The sequence below is a fragment of the Callorhinus ursinus genome, unplaced genomic scaffold (genome assembly GCF_003265705.2).
Source record: "Callorhinus ursinus isolate GAN/ISIS: 27379988/994484 unplaced genomic scaffold, GSC_fseal_2.0 scaffold15, whole genome shotgun sequence".
NCBI classification, from domain to species: domain Eukaryota; kingdom Metazoa; phylum Chordata; class Mammalia; order Carnivora; family Otariidae; genus Callorhinus; species Callorhinus ursinus.
In genome coordinates, this window is record NW_027397077.1 from 16,262,912 (window position 1) to 16,290,073 (window position 27,162).

Genomic DNA, 27,162 nt, shown 5'->3' on the forward strand with positions numbered 1-27,162 from the left:
CACCACCCGTCCCCCCCAGCTACGGTCGCATTATCTCATTACCGTCAAAGAGCCATGATCTGAAACCAGAGATCCACAACCACCAGGTGTGAGCTGTGTATTTGCGAGCAATCACTTTTCTGGCATTCAGGGACTAAGGATACCATGAAACAACTCAGCAACAATGATAGGGCAATGACTATGAGAGAGCAACCTCACCTTACAGTGTCTACAAACGCACCCACAGGGGGTGCCTGAGTGGCTCAGTCAGTTGGGCATGTGACTCTTAATTTCGGCTTGGGACATGATCTTGGGGTCATGGGATCGGGCCCCCAGTCAGGCTCTCTGCCCTGCGTGGAGTCAGGTTGAGATTCCTTCTCTCCCTCTGCCCCTCCCCCTGCTCATGCTTTCTTTCTCTCTCAAAATAAATAAAATCTTTAAAAAAAAAAAAAAAAGCACCCACGGTTATTATACCCATCACTTGTTCCTCTTTCTGCACTCTGTCAGTTTCTATAGAAACCCATGGACTGCCCTACCAACTCTCTCATATACCCAGAGAAGGTTTGCTCGTCTTCTGGTAAAGAGCAATGCTCCTTCAAGCTGGCGTGACCTTCACACTCCACTTCTTGATTGTTCTCTAAGCAGTTTCTTCAGTTCCACCATAATCACAGTAGACATGGGTGAAAACCCAAGCCTAAAAGCCAGTAACCTACCTGCAAAAGAACAGCACCCAACAGACCAAGCAGCCCACACTTTCATTAATGAAGGGCCTACTATATGAGCCACAAAATAAATGGCACATGCTGAGTCCTTTACATGCACCAACAGCTCTTTAAAGCAGAACCACCTCCATTCTATCCATGAGAACACTAGAGTCATGGAGAACAACGAACGTGTCCAAGATCTCATAGCTAAATAGGGTTGAAAGCAGGATTCTAACTAGGTCTGTTCTGGAAAATCCACGCTTGGTAATAGGATTTTTCCCCCTCGCTTGCATAAGCTTATCTCATTTATTCTTCAGTTCCTCTTCCACTAGTCCGCACTCTCCCTGGGAGCAGGAAATATGTGTTTTTCACCCCCATTTCCATTATGCTTCCTAAGAAAGTGGCACTCAGAATTTCTTGAACTACTCAAAATATGAGAGGACAGCACCTAGCACTCAGTAGGCACCTAAGTGCTTATGGTGTGGTATGGATGCACACAGATTAGAAGTCTTAAAAAGACTCCATTTAACCTAAGTTGAAAGCATTTTGATACAATAGCCCTGAATTCCTAGTTCTCTCTCACCTTCCTGTCTCTGACCTCCCCTTTCTTCATCTCTTACTTCTCCATCTTTCTATTTCTCCCCTCTCTCCATTTGTCTCTGACCATCTCTCCCACATACCACCACTATCACCACCGGCCTTGACAGCTACTGCATCCATTAACATACCATATGCATGGTCAACAATCTCACATGAAATATCCCTGACCACATCTGGGATCAAACCCTAAATAAGCACACTCATGGTACTAACAGGACAAAGAACTTTACCTCAGGTAGCTCTGTGCACAAGATAAACCTCTTAAACTAAGGAGCCCCAAACCTGACACCTGGATCTCAGAAAACAAGTGATACCTCTCAATCTCTCCCATGCGTATTGCTGTGGTCGGAGCACGTGCCCACAAAATTCCCATGTTGCAATCTGTACACCCAGACTCTGATGGTGCTGAAAAGTGAAGCCTTTGGCAGGTGATTCGGTCATGAGGGGGGAGCCCGCATGAAAGGGATGAATGCTCTTATAAACGAGATCCCACTGAGCTCCCTAGCCCCTTCCGCCACGTGAGGATACAATGAGAAGTTTGCAACCCAGAAGAGGGCCCTTACCCAACAATGTTGTCCCCTTGATCTCACACTGCAAGTCTCCGGAAATTGTGAGAAATAAATTTCTGTTGTTTATAAGCTGCCTAGTCTGCAATATTTTGGTATAGCAGCCCAAAAGACGAAGGCATATATGCACCCACATATAATGACTTCCCTTTGGCATATTACTGACATCGTCATGTAATGAGACAGCCCTCCACACATGCCAACTCTCATGCTCAAAGTTCATGCACCCCCCCCGGAAGCCCCCAAACAATTCCATGGTATAGACTACCGACATCTGCATTTGACAGATGAGGAGGCCAAGGCACAGAGGGACTCAGTAACTTGCTTAACGTCACAAAGTTACCAAGTGGAAAATACTCATCCTAGAACCCACATTCTCTGAACATAAAGCCTACCTTCCCCGCCATACCACTCTGGCTGCTTTCTGTGAGCTTGGTGTTCTTTGTGTGGCAGGAATTTCCTGAGAATTACCCTAATTTCTCTTGCACCAGAATGGTATAGTCCTCACAAAGGCACTAGATTTAGTAATTCATTTGCATTCACTAATTGGTGTTGTACATAAATGGTTAGCAAAGTGTGGTCTCTAGACCAGCAGCATCAGCACCACTTGGAAAAGTGTTAGAAATATTCACCCTCAGGCCCTATCCCAGACCTCCTGCATCCCAAACTCTGGGGCTAGAGCCCAACTGCCTGGGATCTTCTAAGCTTTTGAGCTAATTCTGATCTGTGTTAAAGGTTCAGAATTACCACTCTGATATTAACTGCAAATTTTAGGTAATGGTCCCTTTGATGACACACAGTCAGAAATGAAGAAAGAAATTGCATCAGGAGGCATCTTGCTTCAGTAACACCCAGGGGCACATTCTGTCTATAACTCCTCACACTGTCATCTGTTCTCACACATTGGCTTTCTGCTCATAATTTCTAAATTGCAACCACCTAACAGCTTCTAAAATAAGTGTCTGGCCTAGCAGATTTTAAAATGCGAGGAGAGTAAGCATCTTTGTTTCTGGATTGGACTTGTCCGATGCAGGAGACCAAATCACTCCACCGCTGAGAGCAAATTAATTACCCCTCGACATAATTTTATTTACATGCCAACTATGGTCTATAATGAGGTCTTTACCATGCAACCAAATTTCAAGCAATCATTCATGTAAGTAACCATATTTTAATTACTGTCACTTCTTCCATTATGTATTCTCTATATACAATACACCTGTCAGAAGAACATTTCTTTTTTGATGGATTGTCAGCTCCTTCTATTTTTCCTGGGTCCTGTGTTGTCCACCACCACCTCCATCAACATTTTTTTTTTTTCTTTCCCTTAACTGAAGTCAAGCACTGCACAAGTTCTTGGGGACTTGGAGGCAAGTGGGATGGCTGACCAGCCCTAATGGCTGGCAAAGCCTTTCATCTCTCCTCTGAGATCACTGTTCGTACGTTCTCACAGTGTATCTGTCCGCTGCAATTAGGGTGTCGTAAAGCTATTTTTGATAAAGTGACATTTGCCCTAAGCATTGTCACTTTGAGGAATACCCAAGAAGGAAAATGAAAATCGATGTAATTACAAGTCATCAACTGCGAATTTCATTCACTTACTTGCTTCAAAACTGCCAAATGAAAATAATTTCAGTTTACCTCAATAACAATATATGGATATTCAATTTTTTTGAAAAGCTTATTTTCAATCTGCATTTCTAATATTAAAAAGAGGAAAAGCACTCAGTCCAATTTTCTCTAGTTAGAGAACCCTAACTCTTACAAAACACATGCAATTGAGTGGTTGCCTGATAATTTACTGTAATAAGTATTGAAGAGTGTGTTTTAAGCCAAATGCTTTTGAAACTTTTGACTGCTGTCTTACCTGAATATTTATTTTAAAATTCTAATCACTTTTTGTGAAAGAAGGTGGCACCCAAACAAGGTATCATCGTGTATGATCAATGTACTACAATGAATACTTTGATTATATGACATTGATTATCATTCTAAAATTTTCTGTACTAATTTTTGTGGCGGGGGGGAAAGATAATTTACAAAACAAACAATTGAGGGTCAGTTTCTTCCAAACAACTTTGGAAACTCTGAGCAAATAAAAAGAGAATTCCCTCAAGCAGACAGTATGAGCAACTTTCAATCAGTAAATGTGGACAACACACTCCTTAGCAGAAGTCCAACCCTGGTGTCTGCCCCCAAACAAATTTTGTTTGCCCCCTGGTAATTTTGTTTTCATTTAAATGTCAGCTTTAAAAATTTATGGGATTGCACTTAAATACTTAGATTTATATTACCTCTCAAAAAACTGGGCCACCTGGGAACAGTGGGCTGTTTAACCCCCATGGCAATGATGGGCTAGCTTCACTCTAAGTATCCTGAGGGGCTCCTGAGGGCCACTGAGTTGGCACCTCTGTTTCGTTCTGTAGCAGTTAGAGGAAAGTCCTCTCATTACCAGCCTGGAGTCATCTATGAAGATATCAAAAAGGGGGTAGGACAGGGGGTAAACTTTGGAGAACGGGCAGGAAATAAAACGGGGAGGGGGGTATTGGGGTCTCTTGGGATCCGGTAATGGTGTAGGCAAAGCTTCAGGAGTGAAGGTGGGGGAGAGATGTGTAAGGCAAAAGGACCGGGAAATGGACAAGTCTGACGAGGACAGAGGTGTAGGAGAGTGGGGATGCTCTGAGAAAACCTAGAAAGAACTGACTGTGGAGTAACTGAAGAGAGCCTTGAATGCCAACTCAGGGAGCTTCTCGGACATTATCCAAGATACAGCTCTCAGTTTCCTTTTGAGAAACAAATCAACCCACTCCATATGTAATTTCAGCGTATTTATGTGCCCCCTTAAGCTTGAGTGACATGCCCTATCTCTCAACCTCCCATCCTTTCAGTCAAGGAATTGCACTTATTAGTACTATGGGAATCTGGCAGCAATGGCACCCAAACTCAAGGGGACTGGCACTGTAAGCAGGGAGAGCAACTGGCAAGGAAGAGGTAAGGCTAAGGAAGCAGTGGAGGGTCGTTAAGTACACAAGCACCTGAGTCACACGGACTGGGTTCCAAGTCTAAGTACCATGGCCTTTTGCAGACTTTTTAACATCTTTGAGCCTGAGTTTTTTCAGCTCTAATGGAGGAAATAGTACCTGTGTCGGTACCTATTGTGAGGATTTAATAAAGTGATACATGTTATATATGCTTGGAAGAGTTTCTGGCGCAAATAAGAGCTTAATAAACATTAACTGTGCTGCGATCATCATCATCATCATCACTTCAACTGTACTGAGTCTTGAAGGGGGTGTCTCAGATTTGATGTGTGGCCCTGGGCAGAGAAATGGAAGTAAATAGATGACAACGAGGTTGTGAGAACATATAGGACTTGGTTATTTTAGAAATGTGGGAAGATGACCTCTTCACAAGTATTCAAAGATCAATGAATGAACCTGAAGGTGGGTGATACTTGAAGACAATAGAGATGGAGAAGGTCAAAAACAGAATCTGCTCTTTGGAGAAGTCACATTTAAGGTGTCAGCCTCACAGAGGGGTAGAACTATTCAGAAAGCAGTTAAAAAGGCAGAAGTCGAATTCAAAAGAAAGGTCTGAGCCAAGACGCACATTTGAAAACACCTAATAATATCTGGGATGAAATATAACAAGTAAAAGAATTAGGAGCATAGATAAGCCACATCATCACAAGCATCATCATTAGATAACATTTATGATGTGCCAGAAACTGTCCTAAGCATTTTACATGGTTTATCTCCTTCAGTCCTCAGCATAACCACCTCCTTATTGCATAGGTGGGCATACTGACGCTTAGAGAGGGTAAAATCCTTGCTCAGAAGTGCCCAGCTTTAGACAGTATGGATTAAGAGTAGAATCCAGAGCCCTCACACTTAATCATTTGCTGTACGCCTTCCCATAAAAGGAAAGAGAAGTTTATGTGTTTTTATAAGCAAAGAGAAAGAGGGAAATAAAAGATATTAAGAGGCAAAAGTAGAGGCAAAAGTCAGTGAGTCATGCCCCTAAAGAAGAGAAAGGTAATGGGTTCATGAGCTGGGCAGAGAGCCATCACAAGGCTAAACTAGGCTCTGAACACAGAGAAAAATATTTAAAAATTAAGAAGGATTGAGGCATCTAGGTGGCTCAGTCGGTTAAGCGTCTGACTCTTGATTTCAGCTCAGGCCATGATCTCAGGGTCATGAAATCAAGCCCCGTGTGGGGCTCTAATGCTGGGCATGGAGTGTGCCTAAGATTCTCTCTCTCCCTCTCCACCTCACATTCATACACGTGTGAGTGTGCCTGCTTTCTCTCTCTCTCTTAAATAAATAAATCTTAAAAAAAATTAAGAGGGATTGGGGAGAGGGCTAAGAGACTAAAACAGATATACTTGGTAAGTTGAATACCAGGTAAGAAAGCAAATCATCCCAAGATCAGGTGCCATTTTCAGTTCAAATGTAGGACAAGTAGCAGGATTTCATTGCTTAGTTTCACCAAAGAAATGAACACCAGAATTCTGCTTTCAAATTCATTTACAATAGAATTTTGGAATTATCTATTGTACTTTTGTCCAGCTTTGGTGGAGTTATTTTTTGCTTGGGAGGCTGCCAGGACTTATAAAGACATTGACTTCAGAGACACACATCCTGTGGTAGTAAATAACATCAACTCCACAAGTGCTGCCACCACACTCTACCACAACCACACCCCACGGCACGGCACAGCCCCACAGACCCCAACAACAGCTGACACACAGAACAGCCAGCACAAAGAGCTTACTACCCAGCAGGCATCACACTAACAGGGGTCAATATCCCATTTCATTTACTGTTTAGAACCATTCCCCATGTGATTGGTCCCAACATCAGCGACAGTCACAGATGATGCCCTAAGGTTTAGCCCACAATTGTCAGGTGGCCAAGCCAAGTTAATCTTTAAAACCAGTCCAGGGGCACCCGGGTGGCTCAGTCGTTAAGCGTCTGCCTTCGGCTCAGGTCATGATCCCAGGGTCCTGGGATGAGCCCCGCATCGGGCTCCCTGCTCAGCGGGAGGCCTGCTTCTCCCTCTCCCACTCCCCCTGCTTGTGTTCCCTCTCTCGCTGTGTCTCTGTCAAATAAATAAAATCTTTAGAAATAAATAAATAAAATCTTTAAAACAAACAAACAAAAAGTCCAGTCTCCTGCTACCCACAGTCTGATCTTCTCCTTGATACCAGGGTAAATCTCTTAGAACTAGAAACATCTATTTATTCCCTCGGAAAGGTAAGCATTTATGTGTTCTGACGGCCACTACCGCATATCTAGTTTATGGTCACTCTCATACAAGGATCTAGAGAAAGCCGCTATCTGATGTGGGGGGGAGGAGTAAGCCCCACATTGTTCTGGCAAAGTCTGTTAGGGAGGGACAAGAAAGAAAAACAGAACAAACAAAAAACAAAAAACCCACAATGAAGATTCTTTGTAGGCTTTGAGGACGATGGCGCTGAAAAAAAAAAAAAATTCAATTGTAAGCAGGGTGAGATGATCACTAGTGCCAAGGACATTTTTGATTGGGAAGCAAAATATAAAATTAAAGGTGCTAAGTGAAAGAAAGCAGACGAAAGATTACATATGTATGAGTATACATTTGTATATCTACTATAGGAGTCCCTTTATATGAAATAACCAGAATAGGTAAATTCATAGAGATGGAACACAGATTAATGGTTACTAAGGGCTGGGGTGGCAGGGGAGAAACTGCTTCATAGGTAAGGGGTTTACTTTGGGATGATGGAAACGTTTTGAAACCAGAGGGAGTTGGAGGTCCACAACATTGTGAATGTACTAATTGCACCTGCACTGTTCATTTCAAAATGGTTATTTTGTTATGAATTTCACCTCAACAAATTATTTTTAAAATGAAAAAAATAAATTTTAGGATGTAGACTAACAAAGGGATCTTCTACTTTTCCCCCAGAATATTAAAAAAAAAAATCACCATGAAAGATGAAAACATTATTATTCCCATGTTTGGGTTTAATTTGGGAAGGGAGAGACTTTTTCTTTTTTTTTTTTTCTCTTCATTACCCCAAAAAATCACATACAAAAATGTACCACAGCAACAATGAAACTTCTTCTCTATAGGCTTTAGTTACTATAGTAGAAGACAAAGAAAATGAACCATATGGATAAACAAATTTCCTGACTATGAAGATGGTTCTCACCTCCATCGAAGTGTTCAAAGATTATCTTCAATTACAGAAGAGAAAAGTAACCTTTAAATTCATTTAGAGGCAGAGCTTAGTGCTATTTGTATTATTTCAGGTTCTCTGATCAGCAGACTTTGCATTAGGATTAGATATGCGAAAAGCGTATTGCGGGAGGTGGTGGGTAGAGGGAAGGGAGAGTAGCAGGCAGAAAGAGCTAGCTGCCAGACCATGATGTAGGTCTGATTCCTCTAAAGGATGGGGCAGAAGGTAGTTTTGGATGGGATATACTAACATACATACCCTTGTACCAACAAGGGTACAAACATACCCCTGGTACCACACAATGATGGGTCCACAGCAGCCTGACTGCAAGATCTTCAGTCAATTTTGCTCCTGCCACAAAAGATCTGAGTGGCACATTTTCACAAAACCACCTGGACATACTTTCAAAGTCTTCACTGTACATATTTGGCAGGGAGTTAGCATCCTAACTCCCACAATAGTGAGGAACAGGCAAGTGTGGTTCACTGAAATCTGCAAACAATACCCAATTTTATTTTAAGTAAAAGTTTCTGTAACCTCGCCCACCTAAATCTAGGAGGTATATTGCTAGGGAGGGAGGAGAAAGGAAACTCGTAACAATGACATTGCAAGCGTTCACACTAAGCAAAAGTGCACCCAACAAAGCAACTAACCAAATGAACAAGTCAACACCAAGGCTACAATCTACAAATGGTAAGTCAGATCCTGCACATCAAGTGTGACAGTTAATTAACGTTAATTGGAAATGTTAGAAAGAAATACAGATTTTTGTCTGTTTAACCATATGGGGAACCGGGTCACTCACATAAGTATTCACATAAGTGTTAGCACTTCCCTCCTCCCATGAGTAATAAACCTGTTCTTTTAGACTAATATGAACATTTTATGACACATATCCACAAGTTTTGTATTTATTATTTTTGTCTAAAATCTAGAGAGATACTTCATAAACTACATATTTGATACGTTAAAAATTTTAAAGGCTACTATATGATCCAATAAATCAAATTACATGGGAGGAGTAAGGAACATGGAATCAATCTGCATGATTTCATTGGAACCAAATAAAAATATAATTTATATACCACAGCGGTAGAAACAAAATCTGTTTTTAGAAAAAGCAGTAAAGTCCAGTTGTGTTACAAGAAAAGGCTTTAAAAATAAAATAATATGAATAATAAAAGAATTTGTATATGTATGTACATCTGTGTCCTGTTGTCATTTACACTAATCTATGATTATTAAATTTATGTACTTCTGCAAATATCTATCTATGTAGAGATATAGATATAGATAATTTTAAAAATAAGAATTCAAAGAGGGAAAGCCTATGGGTAAGCATGAAACTGTATTATATTCTGAGAAGTAAATACTACGCTTAGCAGAGAGTTTTTAAAAAGCCAATGCTAGTATCATTTCCTTTGTGCCAGATAATCAGCCCCTTTTAGAGTACGATGCACTTCCTATCAGCTTTCCAGTCCTTGCCCCAACAATCTGCTAACCAAGAACTAAATAAACCACCTAAAAGTTAAAGTACATCTTAAGGTATTTCATTCAAAGCCCAGGAAATGTTTCCTCTCATTGTAGTACCTGAGTTTTTGAGTAAAATTTCTCTATTTTTTTTTCACAGTGGGATTTTTCCCCCCTAGTTCTACAGTGAATATACCATTTTCTCCCATACTTAACCCACAGGACAGAGGAAGTAGTATCCTCCAACATTTTGTGAAGACAGACTAATTCCCCCAAAAGTTAAACTCAGCAAGACAGATGCTGAGTATCGGCTGCCTGTGGTGTCCCCGGTCTCCCATGATGACCACCAAGGGAAGGTCAGGTTGCTAACTGCAATCTGGTCACATATCTCTGCCTCCCACCCCAGTTCGGGCTGGTTTCATGTGGGATCTGGTGGATTTCATCATCAGTAGGCCGTGTAGAAGTCACACACACAATGGAGCAATCAAAAAGGTGAGCAGGTGAATATTCCCTTTCAGAGGATAAATTACCTTTTCCCGGAAAATGATTATTGGCTGACAACGAGGTGGTAATTTACTTCTCTCCAGCCCATAATAAACAAAAATACAAAGTAGGACACCATTTGCAATAACTATGTGGGTGATTATAATCACCTTTTAGCCTTGAAACCAGTCCCTATCTCATCAGCTATGATACATAAATATTGTTTTAGATTTTCATGCCTTCTAAAAGAAATGCTTTTGTGTGCTCCTATCTCATCAGTTAGGATTTTTTTTTTTTTTTTTTTTTTAGATTTCCACGCCTTCCGAAAGAAAAGCTTTTGTGTGTCTCAGCTTGGCAAGCTGTCCCGAATGGCCCCTATTACCAAACTTAACAGAGTTTGAGATTTCTTTTGAAGTAAACCCTGTTTCTTAATTCAGCCTACGTTCTTGCTTCCCTCCTCAGGAAGCAGTCTGAGGCAGGCAGTTCTCTTACGGAAAGAGGACAGAAGAGGTGTGTTATAGAGGTGTCAGCAATGACTGAGCTGATTGCTCTGGAAGGACAGCTGCATTCTGGGTGGAGTAATAAAGGTTCCTTAGGTAAGACTGCTTCTTTCAGTGGGTCTCTGATTATCTAGGGGCCTAACCTGAAGTAGAGATTGTGACAAAAAAGCATAACAGCGATTGGAATATACAGCATAGGAATTCTTGAGTTGTCTCTAGGTGCCATAGTAAGGCAGGGGACAGGAGGGGACGGCACAACTTGAGGACCTGGAGAAGAGAGGAGATGGAAGACACACTGGAATGGGAAGCAGGGAACGAAGGATCCTAACAGTAGCCTGCCGCGAAGAAGGAAAGAACTTGAGGAGAAGCTCCACCTAAGAGGTGGCCAAGCTTGCGGCAAGAGACTGTATTGGAAGTAGATCCCTGCTTTGTCCTAGAATTACCTTCTGTTATGTCCGTGCCTCCAGATAAAGTCTGTTACAATCACCCTGCATTAGTAGCACTCTGGGGACTGGAGGAGTAGACAAAAGAGGTCTGCTGGTCCCCAGAAGCAAGAGGCTGAGTGGAGACACCACCGCGTACACACAAGCAGGAAGCCAGAGCAAGAAAGGGCAGAACATCATAGAACTTCCCAAATGTTTGAAAGCACTGGGGTTGGGAAGCCGGTCTTCCCACAGTAGGTAGGACTATGCCGTTTCTTTTGGAACAGTACACAGAGGCGCTCAAAAGACCAAAGAACTTAAGGGCTAACAGCTCTCAATGAGAGGAATTTGTTAAACTACAGGTCTCTAAAAAGGAAATTGAATTAGCTATCAACATTTAAAAATGAAACTTTTTTTCTAGCTCTGTGGCTTCTTTGGTAAAGAAAAAAAAAAAGACAGTCTGAAAATGTCAGACTTGAATTCCTGGGTACTGCATGGCAACTGATGCTTACAGAGTTCTTAATAGACATGACTCCCCATTACCTACCAGCCAGACCAGTTCACTCATTCATATGCCCCACCTGTGTCTGGAGGCACCATTGTGCAAACCCTGATAGTACAGGATCTGAGGGGTCCACACATGACAAATGACATAGCCTATGCATTAGCAACAGTTATTTTTGCCTTGCCCTTAGTAGCGGCTCAGTATAAGTGCGGTGAATTCCTTGGTTCTGTACTAGAAGGGAAAGGCAAGTTAACCTGCCAGTATACGTGGGATCTTCCTGTTGGCTTATGTTAATGAAAGGCATGTGTACTGGTTATTCTTCATTTGCCCCAGATCCATTCTCTGTTCTTCCTGTTCTGTATCCCGGTAAGTTATTTTCTATCTGCCAGACTCCTTTCCCCTCTGACTTGTGGTAGGTTTGGCCAGTAAGAATCATGAGCAAAAGACTGGTGGCTGTGAAGGGAGAGAAGATGGAGTACTTACTCCCTCTGATTCTTATCATGCTTCTATAATCTCCATGGAGCCCCCTTGGATAGAATCAGCTCTTGTGTGGCTCTCCTATCTACTGGCCCATCCAGGCAACAGAGGTGATAAAGATTTCCCTCCATTGGTACTCCCCGGTGCTTCTCCACTCCCTTTACTTCTCTCCACGCTGTTCATACCTTATAAACAGTCCCTTTACTGAAACCCCGTTCCATTCAATCCTCTGATGGTGCCATCTGTTGCCCGCTGGCCCTGGATAGATCAGATATGAACATTCCAAATTTGGGTACAAAAGTAGCTGGACAGAAAAAACAAAAGAAGGTAGAGAAAAAAAGAGTAGATTTCAAATGAGTCTTAAAAACAACAACAACAACAACAAAAACGACTAGTGCAATCTTGCAGTTTGGTCTTTACAAGGCTTACTTGCCTTAATCAGATACTTAAACGGTTGAGTGTTCTGGGTCATTTCTTCTCTGAAGCCTTTCATTTCATGTGTAATTAGAAACACGCCAGTCTGTAATGATGGCAGCCTTCAAAATGGTCAGTCTATCACTTTCACATCTCTAATGCAAAACACAAATGCCTGCCTGATTACCAAGAGTCTTATTAAGGGGCCATTGTTTTCCCCTTTCTGCCAACTCCTCCCATCTCCTGATCTTTATCATCTTGCATTCTACTTGAAGAAGGGTCTAAAAGAAAAAAGATAATCCCATAGACACCCACATCAGACTGTATTCATAACCGAGGTAAAGTGCATCTGGTCTTGTCACTCAGTTTTTGTTTCCCTGTCTGAATCTAAGAATAACCTGAAGTCTTTTGCAGAACAGGGAGGAAGTTTTTCCAAGGAGTATGTGGGTGATAGAAGTTACCCATGATGGAAATTCCAGTATCAAGAGTCTGGTTGGATTTCACCGCGGCGGCCACTTGACTTTACTAACTTTTTTTGGAGGTGATATTTAGTGTCATTAATTTTAGGCATGGCTATTATCTTTTGTAAAACTAATCAGATCTGGCAGATCATGTCCTTTAAAGAGGACACTAATTCTAAAAACTCCATAGTTTCTCTGTTGGCTGAGATAAAGAAAAATAATCTTTATTTTTACAAGTGATTAATTCTATTCATTTTTTAAAAACATATTACTGCAACGTTATGTACCAGGTTTTTCAAAGACACCTCTTTCCAAATTATCTAAATTTCAGAGAAGTCTGGTAGTGGTTTAGAAAATACAGTCTTTTACCTGGAATAAAGGAGTATTAGCACTGAGGGCTAGAAAGAGTCCAAAAATGGAATGGGTCAGCCTTTTAGCTCCTGGAGGGTGGAGAATATCAATCATTCTATCTTCGCTGATGAACACAGAACCTGGCACAAGGTAAATGCTCAGTTAATGTTTACTGAAAGAAAAGAATGCCTTTGTGGCCAACTGTCTTGGCTGACTTCGCTCATGCTTAGTCCAACACTTAGCACAACTATCTATTCTCAAGGACCACCTTTTTGCAGCAATGCTCATGCCCTGAACACAATTATTCAGCAGGGAGATCTCCAGCACCATAGGAAGGTTTTGACTGGTTCTCTGCGTCCGCATACAAAGCCACATTTTTGCCTGCAGAGAGGATAAGGGGAGCCAACGGCCTCAGTCTTCCTCAAGTGGCACTTACTTCCTCTGAAAAGAAAAGCCCAGACACAAAGACAAAAAAAGCAACACTGAAACGACCAGTGTGAGCAAGTAGAATTTCAATGACAGAGTCGGGCAAAGTAAGCAGCAATTAGTAGGTTTTTCTTGGTGCAGCTTCAAGAGTGCTGGTGAGAGAGCACCCGGCTGGCTCAGTTGGTAGAGCATGTGACTCTTGATCTCAGGGTCATGAGTTCAAGGCCCACCTTGGGCACTGAACCTACTTAACTAAAAAAACAAAAAAATTTTTTAAGCATTCTGGGGGCACCTGGGTGGCTCAGTCTATTACGCGTCTGCCTTCAGCTCAGATCATGAGCCCAGGGTCCTGGGATCAAGCCCCACATCAGGCTCCCTGCTCAGCAGAGAGCCTGCTTCTCCCTCTGCCTCTCCCCCTCCTCCCTGCTCATGCCTGTGCACGCTCGCTCGCTCTCAAATAAAATCTTAAAAAAAAAAAAAAAGTATTATGTGAGTGCTGGTTGAGGGTGCCTGATTGGCTCCCTCAGTAGAGCATGAGACTCTTGATCTTGGGGTCATGAGTTTGAACCGCACGTTGGGCAGGGAGTTTATTTTTTTAAAAAGTGCTGATTGGTAAAATTATCTCAGGATCTGGTGGTGCTTGGATTTCTTTACACGGACTTTTGGGAAAAGGGAAAAGGTGGTTTAACCACCTTTCGGGAGAACCATCCAGTAACACCCAAATGGAGTAAATGTGTACATCTTTGCCTAGGTCACTGGGATCAACCATTTGTTCATTCCTAAGCTTTCTTTAGTAGCACAACAAATACAGTGCTGAAAAGGGGGAGCACAGGGAGGTGTGTGCAGCACAAACTCTTCTTGGGGGAGTAAGGACAAAGTGTTGTGTTCATAGATCTGTTTGGTGGTACTAAATCCTTTGAGAGAAAATTATACTTGAAAATTTGTATGGAATATCTACCCCATGGAGAAAATAACATATATATACCATTAATCATAGTGAATTAAAATGACCTTCCAAGAGCCTAATATGCCAATTAAGAAATAATGTGCCCTTTAGTCAAGATTTCTTCTAATTATATCAAAGAGGGTGAGGCTCATTTAGGTACAAAGTTTCAACACCTACATGTCTCTAAGTTGTTAGCCTCCTTTTAAAAAGAGGAAGGTTTACATTACTTAGAGCCCCCTCAACAGCATCAGGGAACCCTGCGGCAATGCAACTAAGACAGCCCCAAGAGCAAAAAGACACTCTGCACAGGGCAAACCATCAAAACTGGTGAAAAGACTGCAAAATCTCTCATCTTGAACCTAACACTATAGAGGCTATTTATCACTTAACAAAACAAGAAAGTGCATTTTAAACTGAAGCCCACAAAATGAGACTCCATCATTCCAGGCCACCGAGTCCATACTAATGGTTGAACCCAGATATAGAAGTAGCCACCAAGACCCTCTTCCCAACTTGAAGGAATATCATTCATTTTTTTTTCCTTACAGAGAGAGCGATCACACACACATGATGGGGGGAGGGGAGGGGCAGTGGGAGAGGGAGAGGGAGAGAGACTCTCAAGGAGGCTCCATGTTCAGCGCAGAGCCCGATGCAGGGCTGGATCTCACAACCCCAGGATCATGACCTGAGCCGAAACCAACAGTCAGAACGCTTCACCGACTGAGCTACCCCAGGAGCACTGAAAATCATTCATTCTTTAGGACAAGGTTGAAAGTCACCTCCTCTGGACATACTCCCTGAGCTCAGGCAGGCATTCCTTTCGCTGGATAGACAGGTAGCTCCCTGCCCCTCTCTCCATCACCACACTGGTATTGCCCCGTCATTGCAGTTCTCTCTAATGAGACTGTAGGCTCTAGAAGAGCTAGTACCATGTCTGTCTTGTGGATTCCCAGGACCAGTAACAACGCATGGCAGAAGAATTCACTTTCCCAGACTCCTCCTCATGGAGGACACAGTCATAGGACTCAGACCTCACTACAATAGACTCAGAAAACAAAAGGATGCAGCAGGAGGCACCAGAGAAATCCATTTTCCGAAGGAGGGTGACAGAAGGACGTCTCGCTTTCAGTGGCACAGTAGCCGAGTCCCTGTAGTATATTGTTTCCCCTCAAACTTGCTGTACCAGTAGTTCTCGAGTGCAATTTTAGGATTTTGGTCCCACTTCCTCCCACCGCCCCCCAACCTGAGGGCTTTGGGCAATTTCTGGAGACACTTTAGGCCATTACGACTAGAAGGTGCTCCTGGCATTTAGTAAGTTAAGGCCAAGGATGGTGCTACACGTGGTGTAGTGGTGCAGTGCACAGAACGGACCCCCTCAAAAATGTCAATAGGACAGAGGTTCCAAAACGGAGCGAGAATGATTTTTGTTGTCTGCCACTAAGATCACTATCTTTGCCTCTCTAAGCCTCGTGTCCTCGTCGGTATCAAGGCCATAAAAGTCAACTTCATAAGTGTTAAGTGGTGAGACCTGGCACATAAGAGATGCTTAATTATTATCAGGTATTTGTAGTAATTATTATCCTAACAAAAGCCAACACTGATTCTGCACTGATTATGAGTGTGTCAGGCACTATGCTAAATCTCTTAAAAGTTGATATTATAATGTCATATCCTCTGGTCCTCAAAACACACTTGGTAAAATGATCAACGTTGATGGAGGAGTGTTTACTAAATAGTCATATATATAGGCCCATAGAGAAGACATAAAAATGTTTATCAGGACACAATGCTGAAAACAGTAAATTAAAGTCCTCTTATTCCATTAAGACTGCTTTCCTCTAGAAAGTTCCTGATCTTAAGAACCAGGCAATCTGACACAGAAAGACAACTGCTGTTTTATCCTTCTCTTCAGACAAAATACAATCAAATGAGGCGTGGCTAAGACCCATTACTGCTGGTCCGGCAGACCACTGGAGCCAAGACTGCCACTAATTCTGTCCTGCTATATGCAGCAAAGTGAAAGAGACACACGGCACTTCAAATAAATCAATTTCCTTTAGTAGCTTCCTTTCCTTATCGCTTGTTTTTACTATATGTTTTGTGGATCAAGTTAATCATTTTCATGTAAAGATCAATCTCAATATGTGCTTTCACTTGAAAGTTGTTGTCAGATTTTGTGGTGAAGCCCAATTCTAGAGAAAGATGGGAAATTATACACCAGACTTTCATGGTTTCCGGTGGCCCAACCATTCCATGGCTTTTTGATAATAGCACCCCAAAATCATCTTCACAGTCAGCAACTGCTGGTGAGGATTGCCCTTGCCATGACTGGGCACATTTTCCAATTTAGCCAATTGGATACTCCTTCTTTGACATCTGAATCTTGATTATAGTAACCAGAAGAATAAAAAAACAAAAAACAAAATTGGAAATTGTTTTTTTCCCCAATGGTGGAGTCGTCTGAAGACTGCTGAGTTGCACTTGCTGGCTCTAACCCCAAATCTAGGCCACTTCCTGTTTACGCCCACGTGTCATTCTCCCATCTCCTGTAATCTGTACAGTGAACTCAAGAGACTGCCAATAAAGTCTTTTGCTTAAGCCAACTAGAATCTACTTCTGTTTGCTTATAACCAGGACAACACTAACTGTTACTAGTAAAGATACTGGATTACTTAGGATGTTACAAAACTCTACTGATAAGAATGAACCTGGAGTCAGGATGTATTTCCCTTCTTCCTCTGCTTAATCTCTTAGACCTTGTTCCTTAGTTCATGAGTATATGGGGGAGAAAAGGCTGAGGAAGACTTATAATAAGGGATGCTTAGTAAGGCAAGAGAGTTGTTACTACAAAGTTTCCTATAGATCAGGTTATCTGAAAACATAAGCAAGTGATTATATCTTTTTGACTCTCTTGAAATTTAACTACATCACACACTTATTAAGGATGACCCAGGCAACTTCTGACTTACAAAAAATATCCAAGTTACACAACATTCAAATATTCCATATTTAAATACTGGTATATATGTATAAATAAACACATAGCCATATATATATTTTTAATAATACCCCTACATTTCTTTTCCCTTTGATGAATTATTGATCCATAACGAGAAGAGTTTCATATAACCATTACTAGGATGTGCAGAAGTCACTAACGGCAAAGGTCATATTTCAATTTTCATATATCAATTACACACTACACAAAGGCTCTACCTTATGATAGCACATGGCTCATTTTGAAGGTATTTAAGAGAACTTTCTTCAAGTTTCTTCCATCAGTACCTATTACCTATCCTTCTTAAAAACAGGCAAAATTTATGTGTGCACATGTATGGACATACACAGGCACATTTATTCTGCAGACACTCATCTCAAATAAGCTGCACTGCACTGTAACCATCCTAGCCTATAATGTTTAAGTGCTCTGAACACGATGTCAAGTTGTAACACATTCCTTCAACTGAGACTTTAATTAAAAATTGAGGGTAAATTGGGCTTCCAGACCCAGACCTGAACTTTTTGTTCTAAATAAAGCCCATCCTGGGCCCCTTCCCATAGCTCTCAACCCACATTTGCCTACTGGGCATCCTCTAGAACAGAAACCTCCATCTGTAACACTGAAAAGAATATGGATATCCCAGAAGTTCACTACATGTAAAATATAACGTGGCAAGGAAGTACAGTCAAAAGAAGTGAGCAAAAAGAATGAGATTTGCAGATTTTTAAAGATAGGTAACAGAAAAGGGGGGAAGCAAGAAGACTGTGAAAAAAGTCATGGGAAGACTAAAATGAGGGAGATGAAGAAAGACAAGTTAGGGAGAGAAAAGGGACGGTGAGGGTTGAGACTAGGAATAACTGATGTTAGAAAATAAAAGTTAGTAATTTGGACAAAGTGTACCATCTACTTATCAGTATGGTATCTCCTAAGATCTAACAGAAATTGGAGAAAATAGGACTTCAACAATGATTCAGTTCTATCCCAACGCCTGCCTTCAAAGGAATGATCAATTCCTATTAGTGGGGATGGACTTTTTTTTTTTTTTTTTAATGATCCCAAATGACTTCCCTGAGAGTATGTAGAAGAGTGACTTGCCACAGATTAAGGAATGCATATCCATTAGCTGATGATAACAACGAGCTTCACAGCAAAAGGTTAAGGCCATGGTCTCCAAATCTGATGTCAGATTCTGGAGGCTCAAAACTCAGCACTGCAACTTATTTAAGAATTAGGTGACTTCTGCCAATTCCTTAGTATGTCATTGAGCCTCAGTTTCCTCCTTTAAAAACAGAGTAATACCGCCTGAAATGGATTCTTACTAAGATTAAATATGAAAGTGTATATTGTAAAACTAAATCAGAAGCCCCAAGGTTTTTTTTTAAGTCTGCCTTGATTAAAATTATAATTAAAAATATTAGCCATAATTTCAGAGTACATAGTGAAAAACTTGAGGTAAAGGCATTGTTGACTCAGAGGCAATTGCAAATTTAAGTCCTAGACTAATTATAACCCTTTGTTTAGAGTGAAAGGAGTCTAAAGTCAAATTTGAGACAAATTTATAACTTTCAAGTTCTTATAAAATTGGGCATTCGCATAATTCAGTTTACCAAAGGTGGCAATGACCTTGTACAAATTAAAACACTTGCTTTACTTCCAGGACAAACAAAAAGTAAAAGAATTTGCAAACATGAAACCAGCCCTACAAGAAATATTCAAAGGGGTCCTCTAAGCAAAGAGCGAGCCTAAAAGTAACATAGACCAGAAAGGAGCACAGACAATATACAGTAACAGTCACCTTACAGGCAATATAATGGCACTAAATTCATATCTTTCAATAATTACCCTGAATGTAAATGGGCTAAATGCCCCAAACAAAAGACACAGGGTATCAGACTGGATAAACAAAACAAGACCCACTGATATGCCATCTGCAAGAGATTCATTTTAGACGCAAAGGAACCTCCAGATTGAAAGTGAGGGGGTGGAAAACCATTTACCAGGCTAATGGACATCAAAAGAAAGCTGGGGTGGCAATCCTTATATCAGACAAATTAGATTTTAAAACAAAGACTGTAATAAGAGATGAAGAAGGACACTATATCCTACTTAAAGGGTCTACCCAACAAGAAGATCTAACAATTGGAAATACCTATGCCCCTAACATGGGAGCAGCCAATTATATAAGGCAATTAATAAGAAAATCAAAGAAACACATCAACAACAATACATCAACAGCAGGGGACCTTAACACACCCCTCACTGAATTGGACAGATCACCTAAGCAAAAGATCTACAGGGAAATAAAGACTTCAAACACCACACTGGACCAAATGGACTTCACAGATCTATTCAGAACATTCCATCCCAAAGCAACAGAATACACATTCTTCTCTAGTGCCCATGGAACATTCTCCAGAATTGATCACATCCTAGGTCACAAATCAAGTCTCAACCTGTACCAAAAGACTGGGATCATTCCCTGCATATTTTCAGACCACAATGCTTTGAAACTAGAACTCAATCACAAGAGGAAAGTCTGTAAGAACTCAAATACAGGGAGCCTAAAGAGCATCCTACTAAAGAATGAATGGGTCAACCTGGAAATTAAAGAAGAATTAAAAAAATTCATGGAAACCAATGAAAATGAAAACACAGCTATTCAAAATCTTTGGGATACAGCAAAGGCGGTCCTAAGAGGAAAGTATATAGCAATACAAGCCTTTCTCAAGAAACAAGAAAGGTCTCAAATACCCAACCTAACCCTACACCTAAAGCAGCTGGAGAAAGAACAGCAAATAAAGCCTAAACCCAGCAGGAGAAGAGAAATAATAAAGATCAGAGCAGAAATCAATGAAATAGAAACCAAAAGAGCAGTAGAACAGATCAACGAAACTAGGAGCTGGTTCTTTGAAAGAATTAACAAGATTGATAAACCCCTGGCCAGACTGATCAAAAAGAAAAGAGAAAGGACCCAAATCAACAAAATCATGAATGAAAGAGGAGAGATCACACCCAATACCAAAGAAATACAAACAATTCTAAGAACGTATTATGAGCAAATCTATGCCAGCAAATTAGACAATCTGGAACAAATGGGTGCATTCCTAGAGATGTATCAACTACCAAAACTGAACCAGGAAGAAAGAGAAAACCTGAACAGACCCATAACCACTAAGAAAATTGAAGCAGTCATCAAAAATCTCCCAACAAACAAGAGCTCAGGGCCAGATGGCCTCCCAAGGGAATTCTACCAAACATTTAAAGAAGAATTAATACCTATTCTTCTGAAATTGTTCCAAAAAATAGAAATGGAAGGAAAACTTCCAAACTCATTTTATGAGCCCAGCATTACCTTGATCCCAAAATCAAAGACCCCAACAAAAAGGAGAATTACAGACCAATATCCCTGATGAACATGGATGCAAAAATTCTCACCAAAATACTAGCCAATAGGATCCAACAGTACATTAAGAGGATTATTCACCACGACCAAGTGGGATTTATCCCTGGGCTGCAAGGCTGGTTCAACATCCGCAAATCAATCAACGTGATACAATACATTAACAAAAGAAAGAACAAGAATCATACGATCCTCTCCATAGATGCAGAAAAAGCATTTGACAAAGTACAGCATCTTTTCTTGATCAAAACTCTTCAGAGTATAGGCATAGAGGGTACATACCTCAATATCATAAAAGCCATCTAGGAAAAACCCACAGCGAATATCATTCTCAATGGGGAAAAGCTGAGAGCTTTCCCCCTAAGGTCAGGAACACGGCACGGATGTCCATTATCACCACTGCTATTCAACACAGTACTAGAAGTCCTAGCCACAGCAATCAGACAACAAAAAGAAACCAAAGGCATCCAAATTGGCAAAGAAGTCAAACTCTCACTCTTTGCAGATGATATGATGCTTTAATGTGGAAAACCCAAAAGACTCCACCCCAAAACTGCTAGAACTCATACAGGAATTCAGTAAAGTGGCAGGATATAAAATCAATGCACAGAAATCAGTGGCATTCCTATACACAAACAACAAGACAGAAGGAAGAGAAATTAAGGAGTCGACCCCATTTACAATTGCACCCAAAACTGTAAGATACCTACAAATAAATCTAACCAAAGAGGCAAAGGATCTGTACTCAGAAAACTATAAAATACTTATGAAAGAAATTGAGGAAGACACAAAGAAATGGAAAAACGTTCCATGTTCATGGATTGGAAGAACAAATATTGTGAAGATATCAATGCTACCTAGAGCAATCTACACATTTAATGCAATCCCTATCAAAATACCACCAACTTTTTCTCAAATAAATGAAACAAATAATCCTAAAATTTGTATGGAACCAGAAAAGACCCCGAATAGCCAGAGGAATGTTGAAAAAGAAAAGCAAAGCTGGTGGCATCACAATTCCAGACTTCAAGCCCTATTACAAAGCTGTCATCATCAAGACAGTATGGTACTGGCACAAAAACAGACACATAGATCAATGGAACAGAATCGAGAGCCCAGAAATGGACCCTCAAATCTATGGTCACCTAACCTTTGACAAAGCAGGAAAAAATATGCCATGGAAAAAAGACAGTCTCTTCAACAAATGATTTTGGGAAAATTGGACAGCCACATGCAGAAGAATGAAACTGGACCATTTCCTTACACCACACACAAAAATAGACTCCTAAATGTGAGAGAGGAGTCCACCAAAATCCTAGAGGAGAACACAGGCAGCAACCTCTTCGACCTTAGCCGCAGCAACTTCTTCCTAGAAACAACACCAAAGGCAAAGGAAGCAAGGGCAAAAATGAACTATTGGGACTTCATCAAGATAAAAAGCTTTTGCACAGCAAAAGAAACAGTCCACAAAACCAAAGACTACCAACAGAATGGGAGAAGATATTTGCAAGTGACATATCAGATAAAGGGCTAGTATCCAAAATCTATAAAGGACTTATCCAACTCAACACCCAAAGAACAAAGAATCCAGTCAAGAAATGGGCAGAAGACATGAACAGACATTTTTCCAAAGAAGACATCCCAATGGCCAACAGACACATGAAAAAGTGCTCAACATCGCTCAGCGTCAGGGAAATCCAAATGAAAACCTCAATGAGATACCACCTCACACCAGTCACAATGGCTAAAATTAACTAGTCAGGAAATGACAGATGTTGGCAGGGATGCAGAGAAAGAGGAACCCTCCTACACTGTTGGTGGGAATGCAAGCTGGTACAACCACTCTGGAAAACAGTATGGAGGTTCCTCAAAAAGTTGAAAATAGAGCTACCATACGATCCAGCAATTGCACTACTGGGTATTTACCCCAAAGATGCAAACGTAGTGATCTGAAGAGGCATGTGCACCCCAATGTTTATAGCAGCAATGTCCACAATAGCCAAACTATGGAAAGAGCCAAGATGTCCATCGACAGATGAATGGATAAAGATGTGGTGTGTATACATATATGTGTGTGTGTGTGTGTGTGTGTGTGTGTGTGTGTGTGTGTGTGTGTATATATACACACACACAGAATGAAATATTATGCAGCCATAAAAAAAATGAAATCTTCCCATTTGCAACAACACGGATGGAACTAGAGGGTATTATGGTAAGCAGAATAAGTCAATCAGAGAAAAACATGTATCATATGACCTCACTGATATGAGGAATTCTTAATCTCAGGAAACAAACTGAGGGTTGCTGGAGTGGTGGGGGATGGGAGGGATGGGGTGGCTGGGTGATAGACATTGGGAGGGTATATGCTATGGTGAGCGCTGTGAATTGTGTAAGACTGATGAATCACAGACCTGTACCTCTGTAACAAATAATACATGATAGGTTAAAAAAAAAAAAAGAAGAAGAAGAAGAAGAAGACAGTAGGAAGGGAAAAATTAAGGGGGGAAATCAGAGGGAGAGACGAACCATGAGAGACTATGGACTCTGAGAAGCAAACTGAGGGTTCTAGAGGGGAGGGTGTGGGGGGATAGGTTAGCCTGGTAATGGGTATTAAAGAGGGCATGTACTGAATGGAGCACTGGGTGTTATACACAAACAATGAATCATGCAACATACATCAAAAACTAATGATGTAATGTATGGTGATTAACATAATAAAATAAAATTTAAAAAATTAAAAAAAAAACACTCAATTTAATAAACAACATCAATCTGTAACCTTGAACTGTGGATGTTTGCAAGAAACTACATTTATTAGAATGTTTCTTTCTTTTTTCATGGAGTTTTGTTATTTAATCTTGTAATAACCACTAAGACCTCAATGGTCTAGTTGTAATTTACTCAAGCTGCATAAAAAAAACAGACATTTTCTTGCTGTTAGTAAAACATCTAAAGTTATCCTTTTTGGAATAACAACTTATTTTGCAATGAAAACAACTAAGAAAGGAACAGATTATCATCCAAACAACGCAAAACTTCCCTTTTTCACAATAATGCAATTCAATTAACAATTTGAAATACTCCTACGTAACACTCAACTACTACAGGTTTTCTATTGGATGTATCTTTGAAGAAGTATGAGAACTATTCACTAGGTTTGAAAAAGCAAATGGACATGCATCCCATAGAGGGATGGACACTATAAACGAAGTTTAAAAAGCTTTGAACTTATTAATAATAAAAGCATTCAACTTTGAATAATGGGAAAATGGAGCCAAAACAATACCTTAAGAGTAAAAATGCCATTTTGATGCTTAAAAATTCTGACAATAAGTGTAAAGGGGAAAAAAAGCAAATTTAGGATAATCCAGAATACTAAGAAACTGTTATTATTTAGCTGAATGCTTAGGTAAAATTAAAAAAGATCAGTGATGTGAAGTTTTGATATGGCTGCTCACCAGCTGCCTCTAGAGAGAAAGGAAGTAGATCTTGGGCATTTCTGACCAATTTAGGTAAGGTTATTCACCACCAAGAAGAAAATAGGAAAACATGGTTACCCAGAGAGTATAAAATGGCAGATAATTTTGAATAATTGTAAACTTCTCTGGAGTTCAAAAGAATACTGAAGAAAGGAAAGTGTACATCTAAAGAGGAGAAAGGAAGGCAAAACACCTGATCACACTGGGCATTTTTAGTTACAATCGTGACAAAAGTTAAATTTAATTCTCACCAAGCAATTATCAATAGATTCTCATAAGATATTACTGTGGATAAAAGTACTGCAAGAAATTATTTAAAATGTTAACTAGCAAAAGATAAATGCATAAAGAGTTCAAACCATTTTGTTTTACTTTAAAAATAATTGACATAAGCAGATAACACCTTATGGACAACTACTTAAAATACATACAACTTTTCACAAAATTGTATTAAAAGACAGAGTTGAATTTCCATATGTAAGATAAACAATATATCCTTCATTTTGCTTTAAAAACTTAAGCAAGTTAATGACTTAAGTGATTTTCCTGGAAAACTACTGAATAGGACATAAGATTCAAGATCCTAAGATTAATTTTTCAAATGTTATTTAGGAGGCTTATATAAATAAACTCAACAATACATTAAAAGGATTATATACCATGATCAAGTATGATTTATTCTAGGGATGCAAGGATGGTTCAATATCCACAAATCAGTCAACATGATACACCACATCAAGAAAATAAAGGATAAAAATCTTATGATCATATCAATAGATGCAGAAAAATCATTTCACAAAATTCAACATCCACTTATGATAAAAACTCTCAACGAAGCAGATATAGAAGAAACATGCCTAAACATAATAAAGGCCATGTATGACAAGCCCACAGCTAACATCTTAATGATGAAAAGCTAAAAGCTTTTCCTCTGAGATCAGGAACAAGACAAGGATGCCCACTCTTGACACTTTCAGTCAACAAATTAGTGGGAGTCTTAGCCAGAGCAATTAATCAAGATAAAGAAATGCAAGGCATCCAAATTAGAAAGGAAAATGTTAAACTGTCCCATTCTTTGAAGATGACATCATATAGAGAAAATCCTAAAGACTCCAACAAAAAAACTTTTAGAACAAATTCCATAAAGTTGCAGGATATAAAACAGTACACAAAAATCTGCTGCATCTCTGTACACTAATAACAAACTACCAGAAAAAGAAATTAAGAAAGCAGTCTCATTTATAACTGCATCAAAGAGAATAAAATACCGGGCGCCTAGGTGGCTCAGTTGGTTAAGCGACTGCCTTTGGCTCAGGTCATGATCCTGCAGTCCTGGGATGGAGTCCCACATCGGGCTTCCTGCTCGGCAGGGAGTCTGCTTCTCCCTCTGATCCTCTTCCCTCTCATGCTTTCTATCTCTCATTCTCTCTCTGAAATAAATAAATAAAACCTTAAAAAAAAAAGAATAAAATACCTAGGAATATATTTAACCAATGAGATGAAATACCTGTATATTGAAAACTATATTAGACATTAATAAAGGAAACAGAAGACATAAATGGAAAGATATTTCATGCTCATGAATTGGAAGAATCAGTATTGTTAAAATACCCATACTACCCAAAGCAATCTACAGTTTTGATGCAACCCCTTTCAAAATTCCAATGGTATTTTAACAGAACTAGAACGAAGAATCCTAAAATTTGTATGGAACCACAAAAGACCACAAGAGCCAAAGCAATCTTGAGAAAGAAGAACAAAGCTGGAGGCATCATGCTCCTTGATTTCAAACTATAGTATAAAGCTACAGTAATTAAAACAGAATGGTATTGGCATAAAAGACAGACACATCCATCAGTGGAATAGAGAACCTAGAAATAAACCCACACATGTATGGTCAATTAATTTATGAGAAAGGAGCCAAGAATATACAATGGGAAAAGGACAGTCTCTTCAATAAGTGGCATTGGGAAAATTGGATAGCCACACGCAAAATAATGAAATTGGACCATTATCTTACAACATATACAAAAATTGACTGTTACTGGATTTAAGACCTGAACATAAGATCTGAAAGCATAAAACTCTTAGGAAAATGTAGGTTGTAAGCTCTTTGACATAGATCTTGATGATTTTTTGAATCTGACAATAAAAGCAAAAGCAACAAAAGCAAAAATAAACAAATGGGACTACATGAAACTAAAAGGCTTCTGCACAACAAAGACAACCATTATGAAGGGATGCTTAGCTGGCTCAATCAGTACAGCATAATACTCTTGATCTTGGCATCATGAGTTTGAGAGTTCGAGCCCCACAATGGGTGCGGAGCCTACTTAAAAAAAAATAATAATCAAAATGAAAAGGCAATCTATTGAATAGGATACAACATTTACAAATCATATGTCTGATTAGGGGCTAATAGTCAAAATACACAAAGAACTCTTACAACTCAAAAAGCAAATGACCCAATTAAAAAATGGGCAGAAGATCTGAAGAGACATTTTTTCCTAAGAAGACATACAGATGGCTCCCAGGTATATGAAAAGTTGCTCAACATTGTGAATCAGGGAAATGTAAGTCAAAACACAATGAGATAGCACTTCATGTCTGTTAAAGCGGATATCATAAAAAAGAAAAAGAAGTATGGGCAAGGAGTGGATAAAACGGAACCCTCGTGCACTGCTGTTGAGAATGTTAGGTGGTGCAGCCACTTTGGAATATATGCAGTTTCCTCAAAAAATTAAAATAGAACTAC

General features: G+C 40.0%; 1 protein-coding gene across 10 annotated transcripts in view; it reads right to left on the reverse strand.

Moving 5' to 3' along the window:
* The window catches only part of FHIT (fragile histidine triad diadenosine triphosphatase), a 1,472,419-nt gene that overhangs the window by 654,320 nt on the left and 790,937 nt on the right, over positions 1-27,162 (reverse strand). The gene's annotated exons all lie outside the window — the stretch shown is intronic.